The 18,922-nt window shown below is 37.5% G+C and overlaps 1 long non-coding RNA gene across 1 annotated transcript in view; it reads left to right on the top strand.

Moving 5' to 3' along the window:
• The window catches only part of LOC311441775, a 333,528-nt gene that overhangs the window by 230,688 nt on the left and 83,918 nt on the right, over positions 1-18,922 (top strand). The gene's annotated exons all lie outside the window — the stretch shown is intronic.

Raw genomic sequence — 18,922 nt, 5'->3', positions numbered from 1 at the left:
ATGGTGCCTAAACTGGAAACTCCTCAGATTCCAATCTATCTTCTGTTTCCTCCTAACTGTTATCCTTGTCATAACAAAAAAATCCAGCTGTGAGCAATTCAAGGATTGAGTTGCTATCTCCACTGCTCTGTAACCAGGGCTTTAAAAAATGCTAATGTAAACACAAAGCTCATGCAGAAAAAATGTATCACTTAGAAAAAATAAAGAGGGTGGAACAGCAGGACAATGTAACTGCAAGATATACTGTAAGTGCAGTAGGGATATATAGTTATGCTTACAGGCCAATGGACATAAACCAAGCACTGAATTCTCCCCTCTGCTTCCCCCCATCCTATTTTCCTGGGTACCAGAACTAGAAGTTACCTAGCAGCCCCTGCAACACTAGGATGAGCTCAAACAATAATGGTGCTATTTAGTAAGAATAGTTGACCAAATCTGCAAGATATTTAGGCCCAGAATTTAAGGTTTTCTTGCAAGTTTCTAAAGGTTATTTAAAATCTTACTTCATGAAATGATTCCTGAGTTGAATTGTTGAAGGACAACTTGTGATCAAATGCTTCCTGCTACATTTGCAATTAAGACTTGCATTATCATGTGGGTCACATAAGGACTTTACAAAACTATAGGGCAATGTAAGAGGCCAGTGGAGCCAGCAGCAATGACCACCTCATTCCATGCTTGCAGTCACTCACCTTACAGGAGGGTACAGATGGGAACAAGCCACGGTGGTCACCTCTGAATTCCAACAGCCACACTCACCTATAGCATCTAGTAAGGCTGCCTCAACTAAACATTACACTTATGCACACACAGTTAAAATATCTTAGGTCTACACCTGACTTCTGTAAGGCATAGGGAGACAGAGGACATTTTGGTACTGTAGCAGAATGCAGCCCTCCTCCCTTCCAGGAGGAAGGACAATCTTCTAAAACATGGTGATCAATAGATTTAAGCCTTGCCTCTCTGCCTAGCACACATGCAGTAACAGCTGGGTCAGCTATGAGAAAATTCTTTCACTTGATTAATACAGAGAAGTAGTTGTTTTGCATTTGTTCCTTTTTTTAATCCCAGAGCATTTTTCAATCTGTATTTTTCCATGCTGAAAACCAGACAACTTCTCAGGAAAAGAGCAGTAATATTTCTATTTGAGGAACTAAGTGCTTCAGAGGATGATGTGGTTTACTAGACATTGTACACAAACCAGAGTGTCTTCTGTCTGAGGATTTTCAAAGCAGCAGATCCCTCCTCACCATGCAGGATGCTTTAAAATGTCCAAGTGACAAGATCTAAAAGAAAACAAAAGCTACTATAGGATATTTTCCCACTCCTATGCAAATATTATGCTGCAGTGACAGTTTTCAGTGTAACAGGGAAATACATTATCATGGAATGGTAGCCAGGTTACATTATGATAAGTAGGGCACAATGCCCACTTCAAGGCTGGTTAGAAAGTCTGTGCACTAGCTAGCACCACCATTACAGCCACAATAGCAAAGCAGTGTTTTGCACTAAATGGACTTCCTGTGACTACAACACTGAACCAACATAGCTGTGCTACTTTAGGATCCAAGCTGGTGTCTTTCAAGGGTACAAGCTTGTGTTCATGCAAATGTCAAGTAGCTGAGAAGTCCTACACAAGGGAGGCACTGCAAGCAAAGACCTAAACCCAATGGGAATTTGTTATATCTCACCGCTGACATTTGCAAAGAAACTCATCATAAAAAAATATGCATGGAAGTTTTTAGGAAAAGATTGAAACAAGACTATACATAAACTACATGAGAACATCTCAGGAGAGCAACTGTGTATCTTGCAATGCAAGAAAAAACAAAATGAAACAAAACAAAACAAAAAAAACACAGGGCTCATCCACACCGTTGTCCTTCCACAAATACAAAGTGAAAGAGGCAGACTTTTTAGAAAACAGACCAACCTGATGCAGCAGGACTTCTATAACCAGATGAAAGGCAGGTCCAGTTGCAGGTAACTGCAGGCAACTGCAGGGCACAAGCACTTAACTCAGTGCTTTGGGCATGCCCACTGCTTTAACATAAGCTATACTTTTTCCTGGCCTGCTTTTTCTTTGCCAAGTTTGCATATGCAGTAGATAATTTTAGTGTGGAATTAAAGCTTTATAATACCTGAGAATAATAGTATTACCATCCTAGTATTTCTACCTGAAATTCAAATAGATATTCATTATTTTTTACTGTTAAAATTAGGAACTAATTATCCTAGTGAAAATTTTCCCATATCAAGCAGTAACAAAGTCTGCTCTTGCACTAGGCTGAAAACAAAACCACCTAAACTAAATGGAGCAATGTGAGAGATGAGGCAGAACTCTTCACATTCAGTCTCTTCAAGACCTAAACCGCTTGTTTTGCCGTTGAAGGTCTCTCTGACAATGTGCTGAGCAGCAAACCTAACGTGGAAGTCAGACATCAGCCTCAGCAAACTAATCATGTATAAACATCAAAGATCACAGAGCAATTTCTAAGGGTGAAACTACCTGAAACGTGTCTTTTCTTGAAGCCTTACCAGCCTCATTGGTGGTCAGCAAGTGAAACAACCTTATAGCTTTAAATTTATTTCTGTATATTAGCAGTGGAAGCATCATAACCTGCAGTTCTCTAATCTGGTAAAGTCAATCCCTCCCATGAAGGAATAAATTATAGAAAACTACTGTGTAACAAAAAAGGAAAAAAGATATGAGAGTGGTTTGAAATATTAGCAAGTTAATTAATATTTAAATACATTTTTGAAAGTTAGATCTGCAGAAAGTCACAGAAATAAACACAGATATTTGGACATAGATACATAGACATAGATCTAGCTGACAACATTATAGTTATAAATAACATCAGAAAATCATGTGGTTCAAATGAGGAAAATCTGAGTAGCACTCAGGTTTTATTTTCGTCTATAAAAGAGATGTTGAAATCCAATCCATTTTTTTTTTCTTTTTATTTTTCCAAAGCCAATGTTATCCTGACTTTTGTGTTTTTTCCTGAGTTTGTCCTCAGATAGCCTTGAGGGTAGTGCAAGGATTCAGAAGACCTGGTGTTCTTTTGGACAATATCTGTTTTTTCACAGCTGTATCTAATTTTCCTGTACTATAACACTAAAGACTTCATTCAGAAGAAAAAAATATTGTTAAAATTGCCACAAGTTGCCCATCAAACACCTATATGAAAGTCTGATAATACAAATAGTTTCTAAAAACTTTTTCCAGGGGAATAACTTAATAGTTTAGTTTAAAAAAAAAAAAATCATGAAACATAAAATACAAAACACATAATCTATGTTGCAAAGCAATGGGTGGCCAAATAAAATAAGAGCAAAAACTTGAAAACAAGTCTCAATGGTGAATTGTCAGAGACTGTACATCAGTTTTCATTCTGAAACAGCAATTAGAACCTTTTTATTCTTTTACTCAGCTAATACTAAATACATTCAGAATACACATGAATGTGGAAAATATAATCTGAGGAGTAGGAAGAAATTTTCTTATTCCCTTGTGTAAGCTACAAGTCCTTAATATGTAAAAGCAAGTGAATTGCTTAAAAATTAGCTTTATAGCCTTAAAGAAGGACTGAAAAAATATATATGATTTTTGTTTTCTTTTTGAACAGTTAGATTTCAGCATCAGGGAGGATTACTACAACTTCAAATCATCTACTCTGAATGCACACACACACAAAAATTATTCCATTCTGTATAGTATTTCTGATAGAAAAATAAATAAATAAAATAAGCCACACTGAAATATTTTAATGATAAAAATTATAATTTTTTCTTAATGACTAAAGTTTTATTTTCTGGAATCCATTACTAGTCCACTAGTATTATTAAAGCAAGAAGCAGAAAATGAGGGGGGACAGGACAAATCTCTTTCCAAGAGAAAGAGTTAACAAAAGCATCTTTCACAAATACTATAAACCATGAATATAAGAAGATATACATTCCACCTTTAAAGAAATACAATCTGGCTTTTACTGAGAATATAAACTGCATGTCTTCCTTTACAATTAAGACATGTCTGTCTTATTTTGTGCCAAAATTATATTTAGGCCTCCATTACATTAAAGTTAAACCAAACTTACATTAAAGTTAAACCAAACTACCAAAAGCAAAGAAGTTGGTTAACCTAAAATTCTGAGTAGGTATTTTTCCTGTAATTAGTAAGTACGTGTTTTGATTAATCCCTACCCTTGAAGCCAGTGGAGTTTTTATGAACAGTTTCAATTGTGATAAGCACATATCTAAAATTTATAAACACTTTAAGATGCTTTAAATAAATAAATATGATATTTAAATGCTTTATATATATATTTCTAAAATTTATCTTTACACTTAGAATAAATGATGGAAAAGGGAAAAAGCCCCAGTTTGAATATCTTTCTAAATATTTCACCTTAAAATACTGCCATCTCAGGATATAATAGTTTGTCTGTTTCTTTTGGACCCTTATAAGGGTCCAAAACAAGAGCACAAAGCACAGTGAAAAAGGAAAGACCCTGCTTATTTGACTTGCAGAACTGGAAGAATTTCTCCTTATATACCATAGCCATACTCATATGTATGATGTTGGATAACCCCTTAAGGACGGGATAGTCTGGATGAGTTACACTTACTCAGGCAGGTCCATGAGCTTGGATTCTTAGGAAGCTAGGCTGAAAGAAAGAAATAAAATAAATAAATAGATAGATAGATAACTACATAAAGGTGTCTGATGGATTAAACTCCCTGTCTATCCTTGTGGCATTGAGCTGAGATGTGCAAGCAGGAGATGTAAATGGTATCAGATTGTACCTTGGGGAACAACGTTATCTGGCTATCACTTTCAGAAACATCTTTCTAAAAGATGAGCCTAGAATCAAAGACATTTTAACCTTGGAATTAAAGAGTTCAGAGGAATTATTCCTCAAAGGAAACCACCCTTGTAGTTAATTAGCAAAGAACCTTACCATGATAGGGTGCTTTTTATTATACATATAATTTTGCTTTCACTGAGCTCAAATTGATTGTATATTAGCTTTTAAAAATGCTTTGAAATGAAGATTTGGGGACTTAATACAAAGCAGGCATAAGAGAATGTAAAGGGGGTTAAAAGTTCAGGAAGATAGTTGAGACAAATAATTGCATAAAACGTGTCAGTACATTCTTGAGGAGGAGAAAAAGCAATGGTCGTTTATGAATGTTTAATGATTTTACTCCAGGATCAGCGAAGTCTTAATCAAAGTCGGATGCATACTTAGCCTGATCAAATAATGCATGAAGATTCAAATATTCTTTCTGAATACTAATGTGGTATTATACTTGGACCTTTAAGTAATCAAGATTTGAAAAATGTCAAAAAATCCCCAGAGAACATGGCAGAAATACATGATCCAGTTAAACATTTTAAATTTCATGTCTTCAACATGGATATTATCTTAATCACTGAAATTAAAGTGTCTACTAATTTTTTTCAGGGAGACTCAGGAACACTGCATGTCATTTGGCAAGTGTACTGTTGGCGAGTTGTCTAAATGCTCCTTTCTGCGTCTGAAGATATTTATCTTCTCCAAACAGTATAGTAGGCAATGGTAATGTGTATATGGGAATGCTGAAAGTTAGGATCCTCAACACTTCTCTGTTACAGCAAGCATTGCTATACTTACCTTACTTACAGATCTCATCCTCTCACGTTGTTTCATCAAAGGGAGAGTTTTCTAAACTATTTATATAGAAGCAGCAGTATACATATTCACATACATATCTATAGATGCAGTGCAAGTCAAAAAACAGGCCCACAAAATCACATACTTGGCTCTAGATGTCCATAATATCACGATAAACAAGCAAAAAACAAGCTTTTTCTCCAGTCAAAAATCATTTAATCTGAAACTTTGTGTCTTATATTCAGAGTACTTGAAATCTCAACTGACATTCCAGGCCTGCAAACTGTGCATTCAGTTGTTTTCAGGTTTGGAGAGGGGAAAAAAACAGAAATAACAGATGGGATTTTATGTTACATCAAAATAAGTTTTCAAAATTTTGGTTTGATTTTATTCCCTGAATGTGTATATGCACAATATGCAAGTCTGCCTTTTTGTTTTCCCCAGTCACATCACAAGGACTTTTACTGAGGAACACCAAGACTGCTCTGTGTTCTACCCGTCACCAATGCTAGGGATCTGTATGCAGACACAAGCTAAATATTATCCACCTGCACTAGCACTGCAACCTTTTTGATTAAAAATAATAATAATAATAATTTTGTTTTTATTGTTGAGATTTTTTTTCCCCACTTAATTTACTTTCCTTTCTAATCAATGCTATTACATCTAATTCCAAATGTAGCCTGACACTTTTTGAGGTTTTGTAGAGCATTAAGGCTATAGATACAGAAAACAAGATCTTGACTTATCTCTGCCAAACTGGCCATTCTCCAAAGAAATCCCAGTATGAGTGCTTCCATACTCCCAGGTTTTGCTTTTACTGTTTTCACCATTACCACATATGTATACACACATTGTCTAAATCTGAAAGGAGAATGTGAAATCTCTGAAAGGAGAGGGAAAACTCAATGAAAATTTGAAGATGAACAAAAAGCCCAGCACAAAGAAAATTGTTAATTCTTAAACTTTGGGAAATGAATGCTCCTCCTATGCTTACTTTAATAAAAAACAGGATTAGCAGTTCCTTCATGTATATATATTGAAATAACTTGCCCTTTTAGGAAGATTACTAGGTTTCTGCCATTTATTATGATTAACATGCAGTGCCTGTTACTGTTCAGCATTATTATGAATTAAGTTTTATTCCTATATTCAAATAAGTGCTATATGATTATTTTTTTAAATTATTCCAGTGTACATTTAGAACTGCTAACTATCTACCCAACTGCTTGTCCTTTACTAGAGTCTTTGAGTCTTTTACAATATTTTCTGGAAAATGTTCCACTGATGTGATAGTCAGAATACATTGCTTTAACTACTATAGCTTTGATGTTTAAAAAATAAATAAATAAATAAAGAGCCATACCCAAGGAGATCTGGATCCAAACACACTGACTATTCTGGCATTTGTGTTGGTGATATTTCCTTTTATGGCTTGATGGAATGAGTCCTGCAAGTATGAAAAATTGTCAACACTCACAGCAAACTCTGGAAAATATTATATGAGCTGTGTTTTTGAACTTGTCTTTGCTCCTGGAGGTGGCCCTTTCAAAACACAGCTGAGCATCTTTGCCAGTACTCAGTGCCAGGGCTGATATTGCTCATTTTATGCATATAGTGAATTCATAGTTTCCACCACTGCTGACACCTGGCAGAATTTCTTTTCAGAAAGAAATGAAAGAGAAATCCTTATTTTGATGTACTGTCTGAAAGAACGTTTTTCAAACAACAAAAAATCTAGCACAACTTTCTAAAGGTAGATATTTCTGTTACAGAGTTCCTAAGGGCAAAGCATTCAGTTCAGTTCAAATAAACAGCATCTTACTAGTATCAGGTTTACATGATGCAGAGTTTGTGGATTAGTGGTATTAGTTGTGTTTAGCCAAAAAGGAAACTACAACTTATATAGTCTTATAGATTCCTTATTCAATAAAGGAATTTGGCAGCATATATTTAAACCTGCAGTCAATAACTGATTTCTGGTCACTGTTCCCAGTGGTTAAAGGATTACCCATGAAGACACAAATGCCAGCCCTGAGGCTCTGCTCTGCAAGTCAACATTAGGGTATTGCTGGATCCAAAGGTTCCTAATGATAATTTGGTAACAGAGGGCATAGATTTATCTTTATGGGCTAGACAGACAATTGCTTCTGGCAATTAGATTGACAAATCCTCAGAGAACTTAGTCTGAAACTAGTAAAGCAGTAGTTGTTTTACTTTCTTTTCTTTATGGTATTTATTCTTGTATAATTTTTGTTTCTTCCCCTAATAATGCAGATATTTTCAACTTATAAGGTAAAGCAAATACATAGGGCTTCCCCCAAAGGGGAGCAGCACATGCTCCTTCTAGTCACTGTTTTCAGATATATTGGCTCCTTGGTTGTGGTGCTTTCAGAATGTGTTGATTATAAAATATTTTGATAAGCATTTTCTCCAGAAATAACATTTGTGCTAAAAACATAAGTAGAAACAATATAAGAAAAGGTTGTTTTATTATCTGTGGATCTCTATTGGAGGTTTTATTTTCTGTCACTATAGAAATGAGAAGTGTTTAGATCTTGGGAAAAGTATCAATTATTAACAAATGTGGTGAAGAAAGAAAGCACAGTTTTTCATGACAAATTACTCCATAAGCAGAGTTCTGTTCTATACCCACAGCAGTCTGTTTGTCTCAGCCTCCTAAATACCTCCATGCCCATTATGTATCAGCATGATGCTCGGTGCTGTCATATCACTTCATTAGCCCAGAGCTTTGAGGTACATAGGATGCCCCATGTGCTTCTCAGACTGCTCTGACTGCCACACTTCAGCTCTGAGTTTGCTCACTGCATGCCCCTGTGCAGTAATACAGGCACACATCATCAACACCCACTCCCATTCCTGCCATGTCCTGCCTCTGTTTTGCTTATTATTTCTAGCAGATTCTACTACCTGTACCTAGAAGGAAACACTTTATTTTATTAACTGACTGCAATCTGAATACATCACATGTCCAAAGTCTCAGACAGTGTTTGAGTGCCAAACTCCCTCTGACATTGGCTTCTCAGCTGCTTAGGACCTGGCACATCTCCTGCTTCACTGCTCAGCTTCTCCCAAGTCTGGCTCCTCAGCCTCAATGAGAATCTGGCTCCAGGCTTTGCTCAGGATGTATGGAGACTATAAGTTACTGCTGAACGGGGACCTTTGTGTAGGTACACTTCCTATTATCAAGATTATACAGTTCACATTCTCATCCTGTTATCCTTGTAATGTTTTCCTCAAGACAACCTCACAATTCCATAATCCTAATAATCTTTTTTCTGCAACACACTTAACTATGCAATACAGTTTAGGATGAGAAGCACAAAGAAAAAAAAAAAAACAGAGCCACTATCTGGAGCCACTATCTATAACATACAACTTTGCCTTATTCTTTACAACATATTCTCATTGGCCACAAATGATAAAAGTGATTTAGGGCAATTACTGATTAAGCACAAATCAACAAAACACAAAATCAGAGTAGATGCAGACCAATGCATCAGTAAATAACCAGAGTCTATAACAACTCTAAATTAGCTAATTTGCTCCAATTCATTAATTTTTGAATTAGTAAACTGCACACCTGCATTTGGCAAAGCCTGCTTGTTTCAGCTGCAGCTCAATGTTGCCCTCCTGTGGGCTGAGAGAAGGGAAAGCATTGGTTTCTTCACACCTTTGACACACCAAGAAGCATATGTGCGTGGACATCTTTCCAAATGTGGTGGAGTGAATGAAGAGGAGCCAAGTCCCTGTGAACTGTACATCCTGTGAACTATACATCATGTAAACTCTACATCCTTCCCCAGATTTATTCACTTCTGGTCTTCTTCCAGCACAAATCTGCTCCAAACTAACCATAGGAAAAAACATTAGCATCTTGCCAAATTATCCACGGCTCACAATGTGGTATGACTTTCTGGTATGACTTTTCAATATGGCTGACTTTCTCCCAGGTGAGGGAAGAAAGGTTATACCTGAAGTTTGCAGGAACAATGAACTAATCTTCTAAACATTTTCAGCAAGTTTGTGAATTTGTGTCATCCTTTGCCTCCTGCCAGTACAGGTGCCTTACAACAGGTTCTTCAGTCTTGATGATGTCCCTGTGTAAAAAAACCTTCTGGCTTCCATTTTGATGAAGTCCTCTCCCTTGCCTATGGCTGAATTGCTCTGGGAACAGCACGCAGCCAGCTCAGACTCCAGTGAGCCTTCCCCTTCACAAGGACAAGTTAAAGGGGCAAATTCCCCACAACCAGGAAGTAGGAAAACCTGCAAAAACAGGGACTTGTGAAACAAAGACAGCCCTTAAGGACTGACAAGACAATAATAGAGTTCTTCATGCTTGAAGCAACAGCTGAGAGACATGATAGGAGTACCTCCATTATGGGCTATAGAGGAAAAGCACACACTCCTTTTTTTTGTGTGTGATGCAGGAGTTGCAAGAGCTGTAAGGATATCAGGGTACCTACAGCATTTTGTTGTTCAAACCTTTAATCTTTCTTCCCACATCAAACCCACTACAGAACAGTGCTGGCTATGCTTTTCTTCCAGAGCATGTCAGTCACTGCAGCCAGGCTGATCCCGGAGCCTCCAGCAAGGCCTATCCAGGTCTGAGGGAGGGAAAAGGGGCCTGAGGCAGCCATGTGCAGAAACTGAGCTCCAGTCCCTGTGGTCAGGGCAGCAGAGGCCAGCTCTGGCCAGGGCCACCTCAGGGAGACACAGTCCCAAGTCCAGCCTACCAAGACAGACTCTCCTACTTCTGAAGCTGGTATTTTTGTCTCTCTGGAGCAAAATCACATTGAGTTCTGGTATGTTTATTTTCACTGAAGATGGAAGTTGCCCATAGCACTGTCCTAAACTAAAAAAGAAGTTAAATAGCACTGTCCTAAACTAAAAAAGAAGTTAAGAAGAGTTTGAATCTACACGTAGTCAACATGAAGCAATAGCTTGTGTAGTCTTGGGTCATTGGTAAATGCCACCTCTGACTTCATAAATGAACTCTGTGGCTGGGCTCTGTGCTATAGGCCAAACCAAAATCTCAAATCCAAACATAAACCCAAGCTGAGGAAGCTGAGGTCAGAAAATTGTGGCTTGGTTCTGTGTCTGGTTGCTACCAAGTCAAAGGCTTCCCTCTGGAAAACAGAGTGCTAATGATCAAGTGACAATCCAAATACAACCAACAAAGAAGCAACAAGAAAACATCTGGAAGCAATACTGGTTGGAAAAGAACACAGAGACGTGGCCAAATGCTTCATTGCCAAAGAAGAAAAAAAAAAAAAAAAAAAAAAGTATATTAAAGTATATTAATGACAAGGGGCTTTTCCCCATCTACTTTCAAAGAACATCAACAGAGCATCTGTACAGAAAAAAAGACTAAGAGAGAAAGTACATACGTGGCTAGGGAATGAGAAAAGAAGAAACTACTAGAACAACTTCACAGTGAAGGGAAAGGCAGCTGTTTAGCACATAGTCAGTTAAGATCTGTGTGATAAATAGCATAATCAGTATTCGTATACTTCTGTCCAATAAAGCATGTAAATGCCCACATTTTTCCTTAGCAGTCACCAAATTTATATCAGAAATTACTATGAGCTAGCAAACAAAGTCTAACTTCTCAAATTTCTATTGCTGCAATCAATCTGTTGATTAAGCATCAGAATAATGCAAGGAGTCAAATTAGTGAAAAGCACTGCAAACTTTTACATTAATACATAGTAGTGGATGCTGGTAGCATGAATTAAAATTAATTCCCAGAGACTATATGGCAGAGAAAATATTTTGAAGCAGAGACAAATTTTAAGACAAACCTGTGTACTTCCTGAAAAGGTTATTTTGCTACTGTTTGTTTGTAAAAGCCTGATTTTGTTGTGTGAAGGGAGAAGAAAAAAAAAAAAAAAAAAAAAAAAAAAAACAAGAAAGAAAGAACAAGAACACAACCTCTGTTTCATTCTCCCACTGCTCCTTTAACAGAGTCATCACTGCCTGTCCCCTGGCAGGTCCTAGCACAATAGAGAGAGATGCAGCACAGGTATTTACTCTGTGTTGTGGAGTAAGTGGCACTAAAATGCAGACTTGTTATGGCTCATAAAAAGAGATGCGTTTTGTCATGTTGCCTGTTGCCCATTTCCCAGCTCCCAGTGCCCGTCTCTGGGTGGCTGAGGCTCCCCCAGGACAGTGGTAGCCCTGTCTGCTCCTTCCCCCTGTCCCTTCAGGCAAAGATCATGGTGTGTGTACTCAGGGACAAGCTTCAGTTCATGCCTTCCTGCTGAGCTCTCACCTCACAGCCTACGAACACAGCGTACAGGAGCCAACACCCCTCACAAAAAGTCAAGACAGGAAAATCTTTTGTCTGCAGGCTTTTTGAGGATCTAGTTCTACAGCTGAAAGCACTTTAACCTACTGTCAAATTGTGTAACAGAGCAGGGAACAAATTATTGCCTCTTTCCAGCTCTGCTCAAGGTGAGTTCCTCAGGTTTTATTTTCTCCCTGAATCACTTCAGCTCTAGCCCAGTCCTCCAGTTAAAAACCCATTGCAGAAAGTGCCTTTATCCAAATGACAATTCAAATAAAATATATTGCATGCAGACATTTATTTGTCCTTAAAAGTACCTTCCTTGATGGATATATACTTTCCATACACCTAGGAAATGAAACCCAAACAGAGAAGAATTTGCAAGGAAGTGAGATCTGATGAATAAGCAGCTGCTTTATTAGCAGCCATACAGCTCTTGATTTAGAGGTTTCATTCACTCTGAGCTGAAGAACATCTTGTCTGATGCTATAAATGTTGGCAAGAGCTAAAGACAGTAACAAGGACATTTTCATTGCAGCTCAGCCCTGTCATATGGGTCCAGTGAAGCTGAATGGGTGATAGAGGATGATGTAGCAGCAATGCAGCAGTCATGAGCTTCCACATCTCCTTCCTTCCTGCAGTGGAGATGGCTCTTGGGGGACAGAAGAGCCATGAAAAGCAGCAGCATTCCCAGCAGCTGCCTGGCAGCACTGGATGTTCACTGCCTCTGCTTGTGATTTCCAGCCTCTTCACCAATGCAATGAAATTCTGGTCTCTCAAGAACTGCTTCATACTTTTAGAACTATCTGGATCATCAGACCTATATTCAATCCTGGCCAAGAATGAGCTCTCCAGATAAACACTGCATGAGTTACCTGGCTGAAAGCCCAGCTGTGATGAGTGCTGTATGATGGCCAGGGACTCGGGGGACACTGGAGAAGACCGTGGCATTTGTGGAATGGTGCTGCCCTGTGGCACAAAAGCTGCTCAGCAGACATTAATATTACCGCAACCTGTTCGTATGTCTGTGTGCACTTTGTTTTGTTTTTAATTAAAGAATCTCTTATTTTTTCTGCCTTAACCTGAGTCAGTACAAGTAATTACAGCAGTCCCTGGGTAACTGAACAGATACTTGCTATATTTTGCATTCTTACAGGAAAGACAGTTATTAAACCTTTATGGTCCTTAGTGCATTTAGAAGGAACAGAAGTAACCACCTTAAGTTACCACGAAACAGGATGAAGATTAAAACCATCAAAAAATCCTTATGGTTAGTTTATGAATTTCTTATTTTTCAATCATTATTTTTAAAATGCTATTCCCCCTCACCACAGCTGAAAAGGAAATCATGCAACATGAAATGGTTCCATGTGGTCCAAAACCATAAATTCTCAGGTCATAAGGAAGAGGGAGTTGTTAATCTCCAGTAAGAAAGTGATTCTACTGTTATACCCCTTGATCTGCTGCACCATTAAATTCAAATTCCAATCCAAAAATTCAAACTGGCTTTAATAACTAATTGCCTCTTCTCATGATAATGAGTTCCTTTGACAATGAAATTACATTGAAAGAATTTAACTTAGCCAAGAGAAAATTTATGAGATGAAAAATGAAAACTTGGCCCTATCAGACAGTGGCTCAAGATCTAGCCCAAAGCAGCTAAGGGAAATAGAATTATTTACTATTAACAATTAATCTTTATAAAACTTAATAGTATGAGCAACTTACAGTTTTAAGGTTGATATAAATAATTTCTCCATTTTGTCTTTTCCCCTGTAGCCTACACACCACATAACCAGTTAGTTTACTCACTGAAATCTAGCAAGTTTCCATTTAACTTTTTTTTTCTTTTGGCTAAAGTGAGTAGGAAAAAACATCAGATTAGAGCTGATAAAAGTGGCTCTATCCACCTAAAACTTGTTAAAGGACTCCAAGAAAGTGTTCTGTAGAAAGATTTTGTTTTAATATATATTTTTAAGTTCTATTTTTTTTTTTGAACAGGCTTTGGGAAGGTACAAAAACATACATATGCAACAGTGCTCATGTAAGATATTTGACACTTTTTTGATAAGGAGTTGAACAATTAAAACAAAACAACAACTTCAACTTCTGGAACAGTAAGTCATTTTAAAGAAACAAGATAAAACTTTACTTTTAATCCTTGGTGAGAAGTTATTTTCTCACATACAAATAATTAGAGGAAAGACTTAAGAAAGTGTTCCCACCTCCCAGGTAATTCATACATACCACATATGCCATCTGAAAAGGTAAATCCAACCAACATCTAGGAAAATAATAGACAATTTATTTTATCTGTTGTATATTAACAAAGTCCCTATATTATTATTATTCAAACAAAGGTGTAAGTCAGAAGTACTAACAGTTCATTTGAGTGCCAAACGAATGTATTAACGCCAGGTGCAGTAGAGATTTGGTGCCATGGATTTGGAGTGTTCCCCACATATAAGATGAGGAAAGGGAAGAGATGCTCCCACAGCATTGTGTTGGCTGGCCTTGCTCTTGGCTCCAATGGTCCAGAGATTTTGGTTTCTTACCAGGAAACATTTTTAGAAAGAAGCAGAGCTGGACCGGGGAAGAGATCCCGCACTAGACATCAGCATGTTGGGAAAGTTTCTCTTGCTTTCTGCTTTGTGCATTGAGCTGGCTGAGAGCTGTGTCTGGTATTTGAAGCACGTCCCTTCCCACCAGCCCCCTCCCGTCATCCCAGGCTGGAGAGGGGCTGCCAGGAAGGCGCGGATGTGTTGTGGATGCTCGCTTGGCCACTGAGTCACTCAGCTGGAGGTCAGAGCCAAGGCTGCAAGCTGAGACACTGCAGCCTCTTCCCAGAGTTGGTGCCAAACAGTATGAACAAATCATTTTATCCTGAGCTTCAATTTTCCCATCTAGTTGCAAAATACTTTGACGCACTTAGATGAAAGGCTATACTGTTGAAAGGCTGTACTGCTGTATGAGCGGACACTACTTCATCCCCTTTCAGACTATGCTTTGCAACTACTACCTAAAAACGTGGTTATGCAGGCATTTTTCATGGTTTTCTTTTTCTTTTCTTAAGGCACATGCATCTAAATGGACAGTGTTCATAGGTGAGTATTACCAGACTTGAATTCTAAAATTGTACCTTAACTGTTAAGCTTAAGTATTTTTGAAACTATTATGTCTACCTTAATTTCTAATATCATGATCCCTTCCTTTCTTTAGTAAGCATCTGTAAAATTCTGTGTTGGCCACAGGATGGCAGACAGTATAAAGGCACTATTATGTCTTCGGCTTCTCACCAGGGAAAAAGCATGTACATAAGGCAAAGCATTTTTTTTGTTCCACTGTCCCAGTTTGCTCATGCTTTTATTAACTAGGTTAAATACTTTGACCTCCCCAGAAAATTATGGAAGACCATTTATAGAACAGACATACTATGGAAATAAATTGAGAAAGGTAATTTTTAAGAAGAAACAAGTCAGATGTGCAACACAAATCAGATGTGCAAAAAAGCAGCAATTTAGAGGTGTGGGCCCAAAACAGATGTCCTTATTTTATTGTTCATACATAGTGATATTTTTATTGTGTGAAAATTAAAATTAATATTTTTTTTATTCTTGCAGACAGCCTTAAGTAACCACCAAGTTAATTAAATTAAGGTCATTAATTAAATCAAGGTCATGATGTTGTGGGAATTCTCAAAAATTACTAACAAATTAGAAGCATTTTCTTCCTTACTGTTATTCTTGGTTCAAGTTTAGTGAATTTGAGATGAATAGTCTTCTCTAATTAATAGCCCTAACCTCTAAAGAAAATGAGCACTAAGTATCAGTAAATGTTACAGAATGCTTTCTTTGAGTTTCTTGTGTTCTGGTTTAGTCAAAGCATAATGCACTCTAGCTTGTAGAGGGCAGCAGTTCAGTTCAAACTGTTATAATGGTTCTTCAAATAATTTCCTGAGAGGTAAGTACAGGCTTGACACAGTGCAAAGCAGTTCATCTAGTACCTATACAAGTCTTCCTACAGTCCTGAAGCTATTTTCAGTCTTAAAAGCTAAGGAAAGTTTTTCTTTGGCTTTTGGTTTGACTACATTTTTTTCTGAATTGAAGGAGGGATGGAGACAAAGAGGAACTGGAGTATGGAAAAGCATTCCATGCAGAAACCTTACTTCACACTTAAGTACCATTTATATTGCCAGTGCTACTGGTTGGATGTTGGAGTGTTTTCTCCCTTCCCACAACACTTTAGTACAAAGAAAAATATTCATAATTCAAAACTTAGGAGGTTGGAAAGCTGGCTGAAAAGGATGAATATTCTCTTTATCAAAGTTCACTTTATACAGAAGCTACCAACATGCTGAACTAAAGCCAGGTGGGAACACAGAAAGAAGCTCTGTATCTACAACCAGTTTCCAGGTTCTTGAAAAAGTGAAATGTTTAAAAAAGTGGTCAGGAAGGACTGCAGGCATCTCTGTAATCGCTTTACCAGTGGACCACAAGGCATTTAGGAAAATACTAGATTCAAGAAAGACATTGGCAAAAAGTACAGAGAAATGCCATGTCTTAGTGCTCCACTTGTAACATGAAACATTCTACCAGGCAACACATGCAGAAGTCAGTACAGTGAAATTAAAAAATAATATACCAAACTCATCTAGAAGCTGATGACAAGGAAATAGAAAAGTAAACAAGTTGGGGAGGGGAACTCTAGGAGTTCCTATTAGTGGCCTTATGAATAATTCTTGGTGCTTTGGATGACAAAACATGGCAAATGACAGCAGACAAGTTTGTTGGGGAATCAGCCTTATACTGCAGACAATGAAAGACAGCAGAGGATCTGCTTAACTCTGACAATACCAATCTTTTTCACTATTACTTAGAACTTAGCAACTGGAATGAAAAAAAAGACACTAAATGCTATTTTTCTACTTAATAGTAGAGCGTGATATGCCACGTTGGTCACTCACTTACTCAGTTCCACTGCCTTATACTTTTTTTTTTTTAAAACTGCAATAATATTCATTTCTTATGCATGAAGGCTTAAAACTGTACTTTGAATACAACCACTTGGCTCCACAAAAAAAAAAAAAAAAAGTTTTGTTTCTTCCACCACAAAAAAAATGAAAACCAACCCAGTTTTCTGCAGTAGATATTTTGGATCTGCAAACTTCATTATTGAAAGGAAAACATTCTTATGTTTAGCAATAAACACTCCTCTTATCTCTTCATGGACATTTAAGAGAAAAGATGAAAAATCCAGTAACGTTTCCTATAAAGTTTTTCATAGGCAAATATTCTGTGGAAGGCATTCAGTCTAGAAGAGCTCCCTTGGCTTGCCTTTAAAGTAAATGAGTAGAGCTACAATATAGCACACTGCACATAAAAACTTCATCTTGAAGAAAAACATCAAAAAACAAAACAGCAGAAGCAGTAGTTTTGTATATAGGAAAGATAAAACTCAACTTGTCTTTATAAAGTAAAAGTAATTACACTGTACCGGTATCTATGTATGAGTTATAATACACACAAAGATACCCTTCTCTAAAGTTTTTGTGAAGTGAAATATTTTCAGCATTATGAGACCAACTCCTTTTGCATGAACAAAAAGCTGCAGTTCTCCTTTGCATATAGCATTTAGCTCCCATTATGCAAGGAAATCAAATAATTCTCTAATGGAATCTCCAGCACAAAACACAAGCTTTGCTTACTGCAGACCTCCAGCCTCAGGGGCACTGGATATACTTTGTCAACAGGACTTTCCTTATATATGCGCACTCAGGCTATATATTTTATGTATTTATCACTTCTCGCATTAATACATTAATTTCTATAGACCTAGGGGCTTGTATTGCTTAAGAACTGCATGAACTTCCTTACTTCTTCTCTTAAGTAAAAAAATACATAAAAAACATACAGTGTAGTAGACTACCCCACACCAATGCAGTGAAAAAATCAGATTGGTTGTCTTATCTGATTTTTTACTTTTTTTTTTTTTTTTTTTTTTTTTTATTAATGAAGAGGCTTTTTGTAAGGATACACTGTCTTGGCTCTACCTTCTTTAAACTGTAAATTAATTTTTAAACTTAACTCCAAACACTGCTACATATTAAAACCTTTCTTGCATTTTAGATCCATCTTTCCTACCTTAAGTTTCACTGCCAATATCCAAGAGAGGTCTTTATTTAATATTTTCAGGAAATCCACTCAAAGCTCCAGGATTTCTACTGAAAGTTCACTCAAATTGTACAGAAGCTCTACAGTAAAAACACCTTCCTACTAAGCATAAATCAGTTTCACAAGTGCTGTTGAAAGAGGACTTTGCCATCCACAAAGCTTTATGCAATTTTAATACAGCAAAGAAGTTATGAATTAAAGGATTTTTTTTGGGGGGTTGGGGGGACTGAGACCTGAAGAAAAAGAATACTGGCAACAAACTTGTGTGAGACCAAGGCTCTTCTGTCCAAGACAAGCAGAAGAAGGGCAGCTTCTCCATTTCCTCGTGGTATTGTGCAGAGGTTGAAGTTATGAAAGCACTGGCCACAGTGGGACAGGACTCTGTCTTCAGCAATGGTCAGAAGCAGGTCCCTGGGCAAGAGGTAACAACAGAATAAAAACACAAGTCTTTACCTAGGTGGGCCCTTAAGCACCTGCAGTTTGGGGATGTCTTCTTAAAAACCCTCGGGGGCTCTCTCACCCATGACCTTGGGCAGTCTGCTCTGACAACCTGTGAACATCCACGTCTCAAATACATGTCATGCAAAAAAGCTTCAGACCCACTACTTTCATGTCATGCCTCCTTGCTTAATGTCTCTTCCAATTAAAGGACTACCCCACTCACCACCTCCCCTCCATTAGAGGCCTCACAGACCTCTCCAAAATCTCCTGTACCCAAAGAGTCTCAATACAAACCAACATCACCTGCTTTGCAGGAAAGAAATTGATGAGCACTTCAG

The sequence above is a fragment of the Aythya ferina genome (assembly GCF_964211825.1).
Source record: "Aythya ferina genome assembly, chromosome: 9".
Lineage (NCBI taxonomy): Eukaryota > Metazoa > Chordata > Aves > Anseriformes > Anatidae > Aythya > Aythya ferina.
Note: the sequence above shows the minus strand (reverse complement) of the source record. Positions and strands in the feature narration are given on the sequence as shown.